The 17849-nt window shown below is 39.4% G+C and overlaps 1 non-coding gene and 1 pseudogene across 1 annotated transcript; both read right to left on the bottom strand.

Moving 5' to 3' along the window:
* LOC128563717 (minichromosome maintenance domain-containing protein 2-like) overlaps positions 1-17849 on the bottom strand; it is a 258885-nt pseudogene that overhangs the window by 130775 nt on the left and 110261 nt on the right.
* LOC128564181 (small nucleolar RNA SNORD87) lies at positions 16304-16388 on the bottom strand. The gene has a single exon (XR_008374048.1). It is a non-coding gene; the product is annotated as a small nucleolar RNA SNORD87 (small nucleolar RNA).

The following is a 17849-nucleotide window of genomic DNA, read 5'->3' as shown; positions in this document are numbered from 1 at the left end:
CGAGACAGTGTCTCATTCTGTCACCCGGGGTAGAGTGTCATGGTGTCATGGCTCACAGCAACCTCAAACTCTCGGGCACAAGTGATCCTCTTGCCTCAGCCTCCTGAGTAACTGGGACTACAGGTGCCTGCCCCAAAGCCCAGCTGGTTTTAGAGATGGGGTTTCACTCTGGTTCAGGCTGGCCTTAAACTTCTGAGCTCAGGCAATCCACCCACCTTGGCCTTCCAGAGTACTAGGATTACAGGTATGAACCACTATGCCCAGCTTCAAACTTTTCCATGATTACTGTATCTGTTATGATGGTTTATGTTTAGTGATCTTTGATATTACTATTTTCATTGTTTGGGGGCACAACCAACTGTGTTCATATAACATACCAAACTTACTATTATTAATATTATCATTGTTATTTTGAGGAAGAGTCTCACTCTGTTGCCCAGGCTAGAATGCTGTGGTGTCAGCTTAGCTTACAACAACCTCAAATTCCTGAGTTCAAGCAATCCTCTTGCCTTAGTCTCCTGAGTAGGTTGCATTAATTTTTCTATTTTTATTGTTTATTTATTTTTTCTTGACTAGTGAACCCCTGAATTTTTCTGTTTTTAGTAGAGACAGGGTCTCACTCTTGCTCAGGTGGTCTCAAACTCCTGAGCTCAGATCCTTCTGCCTCAGCTTCCCAGAGTGCTAGGATTTAGGCATCGGCCACTGTGCCCAGCCTAACACAGAGAACTGAATCAATAATGTTGTGTAAGTTCTGACTGCCACCCCCTGCTGGCCATTCCCTTCCCTCTCTCCATCTCTTCAGGCCTCTATATTCCCTGAGACAAAACAATACTGAAATAAGGCCAATTAATAACCCTACAATGGCCTATAAATGTTCAAGTGAAAGGAAGAATTAAGTATTTCTCACTTTTTTTTTATTAAATCATAGCTGTGTACATTAATGCAATCATGGGGTACAATGTGCTGGTATATTTCTCACTTTAAATCAAAAACTAGAGATTGTTAAGCTTAGGGGGAAGTCATACCAAAAACAGACATAGGTCAAAAGCTATCTTTTTGCCTTAAATAATTATCTGAGTTGTCAATACAAAGCTAAGCAACCTTATTGCTGATATGGAGAAAGCTTTATTTTGTGGATAGAATATCAAACTGGCCACAACATTCCCTTAAGCCAAAATTGAATGCAGAGCAAGCCAGGCCTTAACTCTCTTCAAGTCTATGAAGGCTGAGAAAGGTAAGGAAGCTGCAAAAGGAATGTTTGGTTGGTTTATGAGGCTGAAAAATGAAGTTTCACCCTGAAAATGCAAGGTGAAGCATCGGGTGCTGATGGAGATGCTGCAGCAAGTTATCCAGAAGATCTAGCTAAGAACATTGATGAAAGTGGGTACACAAACTAAAGACTTTTCCATGCAGATGAAACAAACAGCCTTTTACTGGAAGATGAGGCCATCTAAGACTTTCATAGGTAGAACGGAGAAGTCAATGCCAGGATCAAAGTTTCAAAGGACAGGTTGACTTTCTTGTTAGGGCCTACTTAATGCGTCTGGTGACTTTCAGTTGAAGCCAAGGCTCATTTTTAATTTCAAAAATTCTAGGTCCCTTAAGAATCATGCTAGATCTACTCTGCCCATTCTGTATGAATGGAAGACCAAAGTTGGGATGACAACTGATCTGTTTACAGCACAGTTTATTGAATATTTGAAGCCCATCGTTGAGACCTACTGCTCAGAAAAAAAAGATTCCTTTCAAAAGATTACTGCTCATTGATGATGCCCCTACCCAAGAGCTCTGGTGGAGATGTACAAAGAAACAAATATTATTTTAAAACCTGCTAACACAAGATCCACTCTGTAGCCCTTAGATCAAGGAGCAACTTTGACTTTCAAGTTTTATTATTTGACCAGCTGTGGTGGCTCATGTCTGTAATCCTAGCACTCTGGGAGGCCAACACATGTGGATCACTTGAGCTCAGGAGTTTGAGACCAGCCTGAGCATGAGCAAGACCTTGTCTCCACTAAAAATAGAAAAATTAGCTGAATGTGGTGGCACATGCCTATCATCCCAGCTACTCAGGAGACTGAGGCAAGAGGATTGCTTAACCCCAGGAGTTTGAGGTTGCTGTGAGCTATGATGTCATCGCACTCGACCCAGGGTGACAGAGTAAGATTTTGTCTCAAATAATAATAATAATGATAATAATTTTTTAAAAGTCTTATTAGTTAAGAAAAATATTTTGTAAGTCATCCATGAGGGTTGAAATAAACTTCTTTCAAATTCTCCTGATGTGGATATTTTGACCTCTCAAAATGAATCATGAATATTCTTTTCTTTTGTGAGACACAGCCTCAGGCTGTCACCCTGAGTAGAGTGCCGTGGCATCACAGCTCATAGCAACCTCCATCCCCTGGGCTGAAGCAATTCTCCTGCCTCTGCCTCCCAAGTAGCTGGGACTACAGGCTCCCACCACAATGCCCAGCTATTTTGTGGTTGCAGCCGCCATTGTTGTTTGGCGGGCCCAGGCTGGATTCGAAACCAACAGCTCAGGTGTAGGTGGCTGGCGCGCTTGAGCCACAGATGCCAAGCCGAATCATGAATATTCTTAATGGCATCTAGGTTTTCAATTTACTTTGCTGGGATCCATCAAAGGAATCATTATCTATGACTTTGTAGGCTTCAAGACTTCAGTGGAGGAAGGAACTACACATTTTGTGGAAATAGCAAGAGAACTAGAATTAAAAGTGGATTCTGAAGATTGGTCAGAATTGCAGCAAGCTCATGATACAACTTGAACAAATTGAGGCCTTGTCTCCTATGGATGAGCAAAGAAAGTGGTTTGCTTTGGAATCTACTCCTGGTGAAGATGCTGTGGACTTTGGGGAAATGACAACAAAAGGATTTGGAATATTATATAAACTTGGTAGATAAAGCAGTGGTAGGGTTTGAGAAAATTGACTACAACTTTGAAAGAAGTTCTACTGTGGGTAAAATGCTATCAAACAGCCTCACATGCTACAGAGAAATCTTTTATGAAAGGAAGGGTCAATCAATGTGGCAAACTTCATCGTTTCATTTTAAGAAATTGCCACAGCCACCCCAACCTTCAGCAGCCATTACTCTGACCTTGGAGTCCTCAACCTCCAGGCTGCTACTCATTCATGCCCTGTTAGGAATCAGGCCTCACACAGGAGGTGAGCAGTGGGTGAGTGAAGCTTCATCTGTATTTATATCTGCTCCTCATCCTGAGCTCAGCCTAATGTCAGATCAGCAGTGTCATTAGATTCTTGTAGGAGCATGAACCCTACTATAAACTTAGATCACATTCAAGTGATCTAAGCTGGATTCTCCTTGTGAGACTCTAATGCCTGATGATCTGGGGTAGAGCTGATGTAGTGATGCAAGTGCTGAGGAGTGGCTGCAAATACAGATTATCATTAGCAGAGGGTTTGACTGCACATAAACCCAAGTGCTTGCAGACTCATATCAAAAGCTTATCCGTGAATGGCAGTGACAATTAAGCTGCATCTGGTGGCAGGCTTTATAGTGGCAAGTGAGTTGATGTACTTCAATTATACAGCTGTATCTAGTGGCAGGATTTAAGTCAGAACCTGACCTTCTAGTTGCAGGAAAACAAGCTCAGAGCTCCCATTTTTGGGATTTTGCCTTATGGAATTCTTTCATTATATATTACAATGTAATAGTAATAGAAATAAAGTGCACAATAAATGGAATGCACTTGAATCAACCCAAAACCAATCCTCCACCCAGTATATAGAAAAATTGTTTTCTGTGAAACTAGTCCCTGGTGCCAAAAAGGTTGGGGACCCCTGCTTTGATCAGTCCTCAGCCATCAACATTGAGGCAAAACCCTCCACCAGCAAAAGATTAAGACTTACTGAAGGCTCAGGTGACTGTTAACTTTTTTTTTTAGCATTCTTAATAGATGACAGTGTAGTGTAAATATAACTTTTATGTGCACTGAGAAAACAAAAAATTATGTGACTCACTTTATTGCAATTTTTGCTTTATTGCCATGATCGAGAACCAAAAGTGCAATGTCTCTGAGGTTCTGCCATATTGTATGTCCTAATTATCACTATTTGAATTAAATATCCATAATTTTTTCAGTCAACAAATATTTATTGAATGATAACTAGGTGCTGAGAGCATTAGATATACAATGGTAAAAAACACAATCAGTCTCTAACCGGGTGGAGCTTACAGCCTAGTGAGAGGACAGACAACGGTAAATATACGAATACATATACATATCTAAGGCAAATCAAGACAGATGCTGTGAAGAACATCAATAGGATGTTATGACAAAGAATAGAAAGGTCTTCCTTTCAAGTGGGTTTTGGGAGCCCTCCTAAGGAGGTGATATTTATTTAAGCAGACACCTAAAGGATGATAAGTCAGGGTAGAGGGAAATTCCGTATGTAGATGCTTCCAAGAAACGAAAAGCCAGGGTGTCAAAAAACAAAAACAAAAAACCAGCATAAAAACCGGCTGGAGAGGAAAGTAGGGCCAGATCCTGCAAGTCCTTACAGAGCATGATAGAAAACGGAGATTTTATTCTAAGTATAATGAGAAGTCATTGAAAGATTTTAAGTAGAACACTAGTGTTTAAAATTGTATTTTTAGAATAACACATTTGGAGTAGGAGGGTTAAGAGCAGAAAGAGGGAGACTAGTTAGAAAACGGTTATTGTAGACCAGGCAATTGATAATGATAATAGCTAAATAATAAAGTGTATTTGGGTTTTAAAATATTTTTAAATATAAAAGTAAAAGAAGGGCTCAGTGCCCGTAGCACAGCCAAATACACTTTATTACTTAGATATGTACATTTTCTATATTAGTGATTGCAAATTTGGGACCTGCTCTATGATTTTACAACTGTCCGAATGAGAGAGTGCATAATTAGAATTATTATGTGAGGACTTTTTTGCTTATTTGTGATGGTGAACATCACAAAATTATGCATGGACTTTTTTTTGCTCATCAGCTTTTGTTAGTGTTTGTGTATTTAGTGTGTGGCCCAAGACAGCTCTTCTTCTTCCAGTGTGGCCCAGAGAAGTCAAAAGGTTGGTCTCCCTTGGACTCCAGAACTCCAGGACTGCCCTTGAAGATTTCAGTATTTAGAAATGGGAATGAGGAGAACTAATAAGACTGAGAAGCATCAACTAGAATATAGGAAGTGTGGTATTACATAACCAAGAAGGAGAGTGCTTCCAAAAGGGAGCAAAATGGTTGGGGGTTTATTATGCTACTGGGAGATGGATAAGATTTGATCTGGTAACCTACAGGTTTTAGGTAACCATGATTAGAGCTATTGCAGAAATGGAGGTGAAGTTATGGAGACAGCACACATAGACAATTTTGAGATGAGGAAAGAAATGGTGCATTAGGAAGAGAAGGATGAATAGCCGGGTGTTGTGGCGGGCTCCTGTAGTCCCAGCTGCTCGGGAGGCTGAGGCAAGAGAATCGCGTAAGCCCAAGAGTTAGAGGTTGCTGTGAGCTGTCTGACGCCACGGCACTCTACCCGAGGGTGTTACAGTGAGACTCTGTCTCTACAAAAAAAAAAAAAAAAGGAAGAGAAGGATGAGTGGTCCAGGAAGGGATTTTATTTTTATATGAGGATAGACGGCATTAAATCCTATTATGTGCAGTAGAGAGTAAATTGATGATGCTGTAGAAGAGGGGAAGATACAGGAGTAAAGTCCTAAAAAGGTGAGCAGGGATGGTTTTCCGGCACATGTGAAAGTACTGGCCTCTCATAAACTAGTTACTTCCTCATTTTATAGGAGAGAAGAAAGTGGATACAGAACCAGGTAGGTTTGTTGGTTTGGTCATATACCTCAAGGAAGGTATATTCAAATTGTATGACCAGCTGAAAATGAAAGGTCTGAGGAAAGAAGAATGGAATAGAATAGTCATTGTGGGGGCTAGGAAGTGTCCTTGGGAAACACAGCAGGGTCGTCAGGCAGTGGAAGTGATTGTTTGAAGCTATCGATTCATTTAAAATGAAAAGAAGAAATGCCAGTTGTGTGATTTTGCCTACCAGCCTTAGTACTAGCATATTATGAATGGTTGGGTTCCTGCAGAGTGTTGCAGAGGAGCAAGGTAGTGTGGGGCTTGCAAGGGAAGGACTCTTAAGCTGACAGAGGAAGGGCATGAATGGGAGGAAGCAGATCACAGATCTCTGAGGCGGAAGACCTGGAACAGCAACTGAGCTGGAGCATAGGAGGTAGTTGAGGGGAGTGACTTTTGGTTTTGAAGTAAGTTTCTGGTGATACCAGTTTCCTGTGATTGTGGGAATGTGTGGCTAAGGTAGAGGGGGAAAGGTAGGACCCAGGGAGGTCAGAAGTTAAATGGGCAGTTCACATGGAAAACACAGAATGTTGGATATTGGGGAAGAAAGGAAAATTGTGCACCAAGTGCTGAGAGCTAGGCGTTGACTATGGAAGGGGGAAAAGGTTGTTAAAGCAAGGTGGCACTGAACATCAAAGGAGAGAAAGGAGGAAGCAGGGCAAAGAATGGTCTGGAAGCAGCAGAGTGTAGGGTAGCAAGGGAGGCATGGCTTGGTACTCTTGGTACTGCCCCATTTACGTACTTATTCAATGAATCAATGAATGAAACGGAGTATAAGAGCTGAACTCCTATACTAAAAGTCAATGTTTTTTAAATTGTAGTAAAATATACATAAAATCAACCTCGTTAATCATTTTTAAGTGTACGATTCAGTGGTGTTAAGTTTATTCATGTTGTTGTGCAACTATCACCACCATCCATTTCCAGAAGCTTTTTATCTTCCCAAACTAAAACTTTGTATCCATTAAACCCCAACTCCCCATTTCCACATCTACCTAGTCTCTGGCAACTCTCATTCTGCTGTCTCTAGGAATTTGACCATTCTTAGGTACCTCATATAAGTGGAATCATGTAATATTTGTCCTTTTGTGACTGGGTTATTTCATGTAACATAATGTTCTCAAGGTTCACGTATATTGTGTGAGTACTATTACTTAATAATAATACATATATACCACATTTTGTCCATATGTTGTTTATTCCTTTATCAGTGAACACTTTGGTTGCTTACACCTTGTAATACTGCTATGAACATGAATGTGCAGATACACATATCCCTTTGAGATTTTGCTTCCAAATCTTTTGAGTATATACCTATAAGTGAAATTACTGGATCATGGAAATTGTTTACTGTTGTGGATGAACAACCAAACTGTTTTCCGTAGTGTGTGTACCATTTTACATTCCCAACATTACATAAGGGTTCCAATTTTTCTACATCCTTGTCAACACTTATTATTTCCTTTTTATTTTTACAATAGCCATTGTATGGGTGTGAGGGTGGTATTGCATTCTGATTTTTGTTGTCAGCTTAAATTCAATCACCTTTATTTTATTTTTATTTCAGGTTAATGTGGCGATACAAACAACTAGGTCATATTTGAATTTGTTAGGCAGAGTCCCTCTCGTACTTGTGTCCTGCACCCAAATGTGCCCATTAATTGGGAGCATCCCAAGCCCCCCTCCTTTCCTCTCCCCCTTCCTTCATTCTCACTTCCCTCAACTTGAATTGAGTTTTTTCTCCTCTGTGGGTGTGAATTAGATGGTCTACTGGCTTCATATTAGCATTGAGTACATTGGATATTTGCTTTTGCATTATTGTGATACTTTAGTAGAAAGACTATGTTTCAACTCCATCCAGGTTAATACAAAAGATGTAAAGTCACTATCATTTTATGGCTGAATAGTTTTCCATAGTATACATTATACCTCAGTTTGTTAATCCATTCCTGAGTTGATGGACATTTAGGTCATTTCCACATCTTGGCAATTGCAAATTGAGTTATAAACAATCCAGTGGAAATAGCCTTATAATAAAATGATTTTTTTCTTCTGAGTAGATACCTAGGAATGGGATTGTGGGGTCAAATGAGAAGTCTAATTTGAGTTCTTTGAGGATTCTCCATACTTCTTTCCAAAGAGGCGATATGAGTTTGCAGACTCACCAACAGTGTAAAAGTGTTCCCCTCTCTCCATGCCCACACCAGCATCTGCAACTTTGGGACTTTGTGATGTGGACTATTCTCACTGGGGTTAGGTGATACCTCAGGTTGATTTTCTTTCTCTCGCATTTCTCTGATGATTATGGATGATGGGCATTTTTTCATGCCTTTGTTAACCATTCATCTGTCTTCTTCAGAGAAGGTTCTGCTCATGTTTTTTTCCAGTGAGAGATGGCATTCTTTTTCTGTTGATTTATTTGAGCTCTCTATAGATTCTAGTTATTAAACCTTTGTAAGATTTGTAACATGCAAATCTTTTCCCATTCTGAAGGTTGTCTATTTGATTTGCTTGTTATCTCCTTAGCTGTGCAGAAGCTTTTCAATTTAATTAAGTTCCATTTGTTTATTTTTGTTATCGCCATTGCTATGGAAATCTTCTTGATAAAATCTTTCCCCAGGCCGACATCCTTAGGAGTTTTCCCCACACTTTCTTCTAGGATTTTTATCATTCCATGTCTTATATTTAAATCTTTTATCCATCTTGAATCAATTTTTTTAAGTGGTGAAGCATGTGGCTCCAGTTTCAGTCTTTTACATGTGGTTATCCAGTTTTCCCAGCATCATTTATTAAGAGGGATTCTTTTCCCCAGTGTATGCTTCTATTTGGTTTAACAAAGATCAAATGGCTATAAGAGACTGGTTTCATCTCTTGGTTTTCTATCCAGTTCCAAATGTCTCTATTTTTGTGCAATATCATGCTTTTTTGATCACTGTGGACTTGTAATATAGCCTAAAGTCTGGGGGACTGATGCCTCCAACTTTGTTTGTATTACTAAAAATCGCCTTGGCTATATGTTTTCTTTTTCTGCTTCCATATGAAATGAAGAACTATTTTTTCCACTTCTTCAAAGTATGATGTTGGTATTTTAATGGGAATTGCATTCAATCTGTAGATTGCTTTGGGAAGAATAGACATTTTAATAATGATGATTCTTCCCAGCCAAGAGCATGGTATGTTCTTCCGTTTGTTAATGTCTTCTGCTATTTCTTTTCTTAGGGTTTCATAATTCTCTTTGTAGAGGTCCTTCACCTCTTTTTTTAGGTATATTCTTAGGTATTTAATTTTCCTTGAAGCTTCTGTGAAGGGAATTGGTCCTTGATTAGCTTCTCAGCTTGGCTATTGTTGCCGTAAACCAAGACTACTGATTTGTGACATTGATTTTCTACCCTGACCCGTTACTGTATTTCTTGATCACTTCCAGGAGTCTTGTGGTTGAGTCACTGGGATTGTCTAAGTATGAGATCATATCATTGGCAAAGAGCAAGAGTTTGACCTCCTTTGCCCCCATTTGGGTGCCCTTTATAGTTTTCTCTTACCTGATTGCATTGGCTAGAACTTCCAGCACAATGTTGAATAATAGTCGTGATAGAAGACATCCTTGTCTAGTTCCAGTTCTAAGTGGAAGAGCTTTCAGTTTTGCTCCATTCAGGATGATATTAGTTGTGGGTTTGTCATAGATGGCTCAATCAGTTTAAGAAATGTACGCACTATGCCTATATTCTTAAGAGTTCTTGTTAGAAAAGTATATTGAATTTTATCAAATGCTTTGTATCTATTGAGAGGATCCTATGGTCTTTGTTTTTGCTTCTATTCAAATGGTGAGTTACATGTATAGATTTGCATATGTTAAATTACCCTTCCTTCCCTGGGATGAAGCCCACATGATCATGATGTATAATTTTTTAATGTGTAGCTGTAATCTATTGACTAGGATTTTATTGAGTATTTTTCAATCTATATAAATTCATGAAATTGGTCTGTAGTGCTCCTTTTTAATTGGATCCTTTCCTGGTTTTGGTATCAGGGTGATGTTTGCTTCATAGAATGTTTTGGGGAAGGACCTTCATTCTAAATCAGCGGTTCTCAACCTGTGGGACCCACAGGAATTATATTAAAGGGCCACAGCTTTAGCAAGGTTAAGAACCACTGTTCTGGGCAGCGCCTGTGGCTCAGTGAGCAGGGCGCCGGCCCCATATACCGAGGGTGGCGGGTTCAAACCCGGCCCGGCCAAACTGCAACAAAAAAATAGCCGGGCATTGTGGTGGGTGCCTGTAGTCCCAGCTACTTGGGAGGCTGAGGCAGGAGAATCGCCTAGGCCCAGGAGTTGGAGGTTGCTGTGAGCTGTGTGACGCCACACCACGGCACTCTACCGAGGGCCATAAAGTGAAACTCTGTCTCTCCAAAAAAAAAAAAAAAGAACCACTGTTCTAAATGTTTTAGAATAGTCTCTGCATTATAGGTGTGAGCTTTTTTTAAAGATTTGATGGAATTCTGGTGTGAAGCCATCTGGCCCAGGGCTTTTTGTTGGAAGATTTTTTTACTGTTTCTTTGATCTCAGTGCTTTCTCCCCCTCTCTCCCTTCTTTCCTCCCCCCTACTCTCTTCTTTCCTTCTTCCCTCCCTCTCTCTCTTCCTTCCTTCCTCTCTCCCTCCCTTTCCTCTCTTCCTTCCTGCCTCCCTCCCTCCCTCTCTCTTCTTTCTTTTGAGACAGAGTCTTACTTTGTCACCTTCAGTAGAGTGCTGTGTCATCATAGCTTACAGCAACCTCAAACTCTTGGGATCAAGTGATTCTCTTGTCTCAGCCTCTCTAGTAGCTGTGACTACAGGCACCCGCCACAATGCCTGGGTATTTTTTTTTGTTTTTTTTAGCAGGTCCCAGCCAGGTTTGAACCCACCAGCCCTGCAGCATGTGGCCAGTGCCCTAATCACTGAGCTATGGGTGCCCAGCCCACATTGTGAAATTTCTGGCATAGTTTCTTGTAGTCAGAGACAATATCTTATATCTCTGTGATATCTGTTATTTCCTCCTTTTCATTTCTGATTGAAGTTATTAGAGATTTTTCTTTTTAGTTTCTAGTTAATCTGGCCAAAGGTTTATTTTATTTTTTCAAAGAACCAACTTTTTGTTTCATTAATTTTCTGAATGATTCTTTTGTTTTCAATTTTATTTATTTCTAATTTAATTTTGGTTATTTCTGTTCTTCTACTAGGTTTGGGATTAGATTGTTCATCCTTTTCCATTTCCTTGAGATGATTCATTAAGTTATTGATGTGCTCTCTTTCTGCTTTTTGGATATAGACATCTAATATGATAAATTTCCCTCTTAAGACTGCTTTTGCAGTGTCCCACAGGTTTTGGTAACTTGTAGCTTCATTGGTGTTATGTTAACAATTTCCTCCTTTATCTCTTCCTTGACCCAATTGTCATTCACCATAAGGTTGTTTAACTTCCATGCCTCTGTATGGGGCTGAAAAATTTTGTTGAAGTTGAGTTCCACCTTTATTACCTTGTGGTCTTAAAAGATACAAGGTATAATTTCAATTCTTTCATAAAAGGTCTCTTTCATAAATCTGAGCATTTAAGTTAGGTGTATAAATGTTTAGAATTGAAATGTCCCCTTGTTCTATTATACCCTTGACCACAATTAAGTGACCAGCATTGTGATTTTGATTATTTCCTTAATTAGTGATGTAGAACATCTTTTTCATATGCCTATTGGTCATCTGTTTATCCTCTTTGAGAAATGTATGTTTTAATCCTTACCTATTTCCCGCCCCCTCCACTCTAATCCCCTGCATGACCCCCATTTTAAAAATCAGGTTGTTCTCTTACTGACTTGCAGAGTCTTTCATCAGAGATATGATTTGCAACTTTCTATTTCCTGGGTTGCCTTTTCACCAGTGATTGTATCTTTTGATGCAGTTTTTAATTTTGATGTGGTCCAATTTATTTTTTGTTTTGGTGCCTGTTTTTGGTGTGATATTCAAGAAATCACTGTCAAATCCAAAATAATTCAACTTTACTCCTGTGTTTTCTTCTAAGACTTACAGTCTTTTAATGTTTACATTTTAAAGTCTTAGAACTCTTGCATTTAGGTCTATGCTCCATTTTGAGATGATTTTTGCTATGATGTAAGCTAAGGGTCCAACTTCATGTTTTTTCCACGAACAGGTTCCAACTCCTGTTTTTTTCTCCCCATAGAATGATCTTACTACCCTTGTTGAAAATCATTTGATATATGCCAGTTTATTTGAGGGGCTATTCTAGTCCATAAATTTAGATATTTACCTTGCCATGAATGGTTTTAACAACTGAGAAACGTACTGCAATGGGTTTATCCTTGATCATTCATTTATTCTTTTTACCCATATTCCGATACCTTCTTTTTCTACTATTTTCACCTCTAAACATTACTATTCAGCTTCAAAACTAATGCTTTTTACAATTTCCAAGCTTTCAAATGTAGACATCAAAATACTTCTTCTGTTGGTACCAAACTAAAGCCGCTTCCTTAGTTTAAAAGAACAAGTGTCAGATTTACATGATTATCGACATGCTCTATTGAATGAGTCAGAACTTAACTTTTACATTTTCATTATTTTGTTTGATAAGAGTGATTTCACATTTGGCTTTTTTTTTTTTTTTTTGGGCCGGGGCTGGGTTTGAACCCACCACCTCCGGCATATGGGACCGGCACCCTTCTCCTTGAGCCACAGGCACCGCCCTCACATTTGGCATTTTAAGTATTCCTCACTTACATTCTGTTTCCTTCTTTAGGAGCCGCTGTATTTTGTGTTGCTCCAAATGCAGTATTTCCATTTGAATTGCATAATGAAGAGTATTTAGAGGAAAGGGATATCTACCTGACTCAGTGCCAACGACAGCTCAAACAGTTTATTGCCACGTATGGACCAGGGACAGGTATCTTCTCTAGTGATGAATAAGTGACTTGAGGAAATCATTTTTTCTTCATTCCTACCTAAGCAGGGGAGAAAGTGTATTTGAGAGTGATTTTTTAAAAATTTAAGTATGGCCTCCTCAAAATTAATTCCTAATGCGATAAATACTAATCCAAACCTCTATAGCCAACAGCAGAATTTTAAAACTTAGAACAGTGTGGACAATTTATAAGTGATAAAGTTGTCAAGGAGAATACTACTTAAAAAACAAATTCTGGTTAGCTCAGAATATCAATGGTGAATAGACAAAAATATAAATAAGCTGAACAAGGTGAAAAATAACTTTTATGTAGTCCACTATATTTGTCACAAGATGGCAATAATGCTTTATCTACAAATAATGTTAAACTATTTTTTTTCCCTTACACTTGTGAACTTGTCAAAACTAGTGAGTAAAGAATATATATAACCTTTTGTATGACTCCTGGTGGTAGATCAAAACTTTAAAAGAAATTACTTAACCTTAAACTTCAAATTTAAGGTCTTTTCATGCTTTTTTTGACATGTCTATGACATAGTTTCACAAGCCCTAAATACAGAATCTGGAAAAGCCTTGGGAATTCCCCATATTTATGCACGTGTCAGGTTAAATGAAAATTTACATGTTATCAAGGAGACTGTAATTTATAAATTGGCTACTTAGCCCTCACTAGTTACAAGAAAGGTTCCATAAGGCAAAGAAATCAATTTGGAAGCCCAGTCTTCATTTTTGTATTTTTAGAGACAGTCTCACTATATTGCCCTCAGTAGAGTGCCACAGTGTCACAGCTCACAGCAACCTCCAACTCCTGGGCTTAGGTGATTCTCTTGCCTCAGCCTCCCGAGTAGCTGGGACTACAGGAGCCCACCACACCTGGCTAATCTGTTGTTGTTGTTGCAGTTTGGCCAGGGTTGGGTTCAAACCCGCCACCCTCGATATATGGGGCTGGTGCCCCACTCACTGAGACACAGGCACCACCCCCAGTCCTCATTTTCGAAGGAAAGTTTTTCTGCTCTGAAAAGGCAGAAACATCATGAGAAAACGTATCTTGTAAAAAATTCTTAAATCTTTAGTTCTCATTCTTCAAAGCCTTATCGAAAGATCACATCCATTCACAGAAAAGCAAAGTATCACCGAACTGTCACTTTATTAACCAAGATGCTATCATGCATCATATCTTTCAAAATTGGCACTTCAGTTTCTTAACCAAACAGCAGGACTACTCACCAACTCTCTGAGATCTAGATCACTATCACTGAACATCTACTAGTGCCAGGGACAATGTTAGAAGGAAAAGCCAGTTTTTAACGTTTACATATTACAATTTTATGCTACCAAGATGCTTATCTTGTGCTTCTCGTGTACAACTCTTTTACGGTTCTCTATGGGATGAAGGCAGAACACTTCCCTGTCTTTATCTTCACCTAGCGAGAAATCTAGTTTTCAAATTCAATTCTTTTAATCCTAGACAGACCTGCCAGCCCAGTTTCTCCTAACATAACACAATTATTACTTGTACTAAGATTAGGATTACTGTGTTCAAAGATGAAGTCAAACTGAATAAAATAAAAAAAAAAAAATTTTAATTAAGATAGGCTCACTGTTGCACTTGGTACACTGTTATGGCCTCATAATTCACAGCAACCTCAAGCTTTTAGGTTCCAATGATCCTCTTGCCTCAGCCTCCCAAGTAGCTGGAACTACAGGCACCCACTACACCACCTTTATTTTTTGAGACAATCTCACTATGTCGCCCTCAGTAGTGCGCTGTGCTGTCACAGCAACTTCAAACTCTTGGGCTTAAGCAATTCTCCTGCCTCAGCCTCCCACATAGCTGGGAGTATAAGCGACTACCACAACACCCAATTTTTTTTTTTTTTTTTTTGCAGTTACCATTGTTGGTTAGCTGGCCCTGGCTGGGTTCAAACCCGCCAGCCTTGGTGCATGTGGCCAGAAATGTCTCACTCTGGGTCAGACTGGTCTCAAACCTGAGAGCTCAGGCAATCCACCCGCCTCACCTCCCAAAATGGTAGGAATACAACAGGGGTGATCCACAGTGCCCGGGCCCTTAAAATTTAAATCTTAAATAAAATCTATAATCACAGAAAGGTGATAGCTTTTACATAAGGGACAATTTGATTGCATTCAAGCATTCAAGAGTCCTACCGGTTTTTCAGGTACAATAGAGAATTACAAAGGGGAAGCCAGATATGACACATGCAGCGATTAGGGCCTCTCCAGAAATTACCAAAAGCTACAAAGGGAAAGTGGGGAGGGAGTACAGGAAATATCTCACCATGCTTTATCTCAATGAGATCACCACCCACAAATGAGCCGATTACATTGTTAAAGTATGCTAAAAACAGGTCTGATTAGTAGTGACTATTAAGAATACAGCTATTTTGGCTCGGCGCCTGTGGCTCAAGCAGTTAAGGCGCCAGCCACGTACGCCTGAGCTGGTGGCTTCCAATCCAGCCCTGGCCCGCCAAACAACGACAGCTGCAACCAAAAAATATCCGGGCGTTGTGGCGGGCGCCTGTAGTCCCAGCTCCTTGGGAGGCGGAGGCAGGAGCCTCTCTTGAGCCCAAGAGTTGGAGGTTGCTGTGAGCTGTGTGATGCCATGGCACTCTATCCAGGGTGACAGCTTGAGGCTCTGTCTCAAAAAAAAAAAAGAATACAGCTATTTTAAAAGAAAAGAGACTTTAGTGCCCAGCAATTAAAATAATTACTCACATTTATTTTCTATATCATTTATAATGAAGTTAGTAAAACCAAGTAAAATATTCATTTTCATCATTTGCTTCTGTTCATCTGTTTTCTTGCAGTCTTCGTTCTTTCTTCCATAATGTTGCATGGCACACCTCTAAAAAATCAGAACAGTGAAAATCATTTCATAATCAAAGATAAAGTTAACCACATAACCTCAAACAGTGGCTTTTTGCTGAGGTTTGGTGCCTGTAGCTCAGTACTTAGCGCGCCAGCCACATACACCAAGACTGGTAGGTTCAAATCCAGCCCATATTTCCCAAACAACAACTACAACCAAAAAATAGCTGGGTGGTGTGGTGGGCGTCTGTAGTCCCAGCTATTTGGGAGGCTGAGGCAAGAGAATTGAATTGCTGAAGCCCAAGAATTTGAGGTTGCTGTGAGCTGTGGTGCCAGGGCACTCTACCCAGGGAGACAGTTTGAGACTGTCTAAAAAAAAAAAAAAAAAATTCAATGCTGAGAAAAGGAAACCATATCCTGACATGCAAAGGTAACTGCAACAGCTATTGGACCCAATCCCTTGGATTTATCAGACACTTTTAACTGTCAATAGATGTGGTCGCTTTCCTAGTTACAATTACTTACCTGAGGCAACAAAGGAGTATTTCAAAAAACTGCAGCTAAAGGACATCCATCTGCAGCTACCTATGTGCTAAGGAGAAAGAACATTTAGCCTCTTAGTAAAAAATTGTACTACATACCATTAACATAAACCAATATAGTTTACTGGCATCTCAGTCTAAGAATTATTTCTTCAAAGATATCCTCAGCTGGGTAAACGGCAAAAATTTAAGTCATCATTATGCCACCATTATCAATGTCAATAACACATCAAACATTTTGTGTATTGCTTGTTAGTAACAATAGCACCACGATTCCCAAAAAGATGTCATTTAACACTTTTTGTACCTCAATATATGCAGTGGCGGTTCTACTTTTTCATTGCCATTTTCTGTTAAGCTTTTGGAAAACATCTGTCACAATGACCTTCACACACCTTCAAAATTCATAGGATTTGTCAGACCTAAAAATTAAATTTTCACTGTCAATTCCCATTTGTAATTGCATTTGTTTGGCATGTTATATGAAGGAATAGTCTAATAAAAATTTCATTCCTGCCGGGCGCAGTGGCTCATGCCTGTAATCCCAGCACTGTGGGAGGCTGAGGAGGGAGAATCAATTGCTTGAGCTCAGGAGTTAGAGACTTGCCTGAGCGACAGTGAGACCCCGATTCATGAAAAAAAATGGAAAAACCCAGCCGGGTGCTGCCTTGAGCACAAGTAATCCCAGCGGCATCCAGAGGCTGAGGCAGAGGGGTGCCTGCAGCCTGAGTCTGAGGCTGTGGTGAGCTACCACGCCCACTGCACTCTGCTCAGGGGCATAGGGTGGGACCCTGTCTCAACAACAACAAAATGTCATTCCTGTAAGGAACCCAACCTACCTTTTGGGACTCCAACCCACTTTTTAATAAAAGTACCAGTATCTCTTGTTCAATACATTTCTAATGGAATAAAAGAACACAATTCCTGTTTCATTACTTCTGATAGTATTAACTGACAAACGCAAAATTTAAAAACATCTGTTAATGACTTGAGTGTTTTAAATCTTTTGATTGGTTAGTACCTAAAAATTACATAAATGATGGAAACATTTTATATCCTTCATCATCACAGTATTGATTTTAAGACACAATGGTCCTAATGAGTAGACAACCATTGCTTTTCTGTCCTAGAGCTTGACTAGAATGCACTAAGTCAGGTTACATGCTAGATGTACAGAAACTAGTGTGAAGATTTTCACCTGAAAACAGTACAATGGCAAATCTAGTAGTTTTAGAGAAGGGATGCCTTACACTGTCAGCATTACCAGACACATTCCTACAGAATTAAGTTTAAGTTAACTGAATGTACACAAACAGGGCAAAGGAGATGGCCAGGGCCACACAAATGTCACACAGCACCTCAGGAGTATAAATCATTGAGCTAGACAATTATTGATGTGATTTATGAAGACATACAAGTTTGGACCCTGCTAAACTATCATTATTTTCATGTCTTGAAATGCTGAAATATTTCACTTGAGTATGAGGAATAAAATTACTGCTTGTGAATAATTCTAATTTGGAAAATTTCAGTTTAGTATTATGATTCACAGGAACTACAGACAACTACATGCATACTCATTCTTATAATGCCTATGTTTAAAGATACATATGAATAATAAACTATCCATCTCACCTCCCAGCCACAGGATCAAGAAACTGATGGACAC

The sequence above is a fragment of the Nycticebus coucang genome, chromosome 13 (genome assembly GCF_027406575.1).
Source record: "Nycticebus coucang isolate mNycCou1 chromosome 13, mNycCou1.pri, whole genome shotgun sequence".
In the NCBI taxonomy this organism is placed as follows: domain Eukaryota; kingdom Metazoa; phylum Chordata; class Mammalia; order Primates; family Lorisidae; genus Nycticebus; species Nycticebus coucang.
This window is presented reverse-complemented; position numbering and strand designations above follow the sequence as displayed.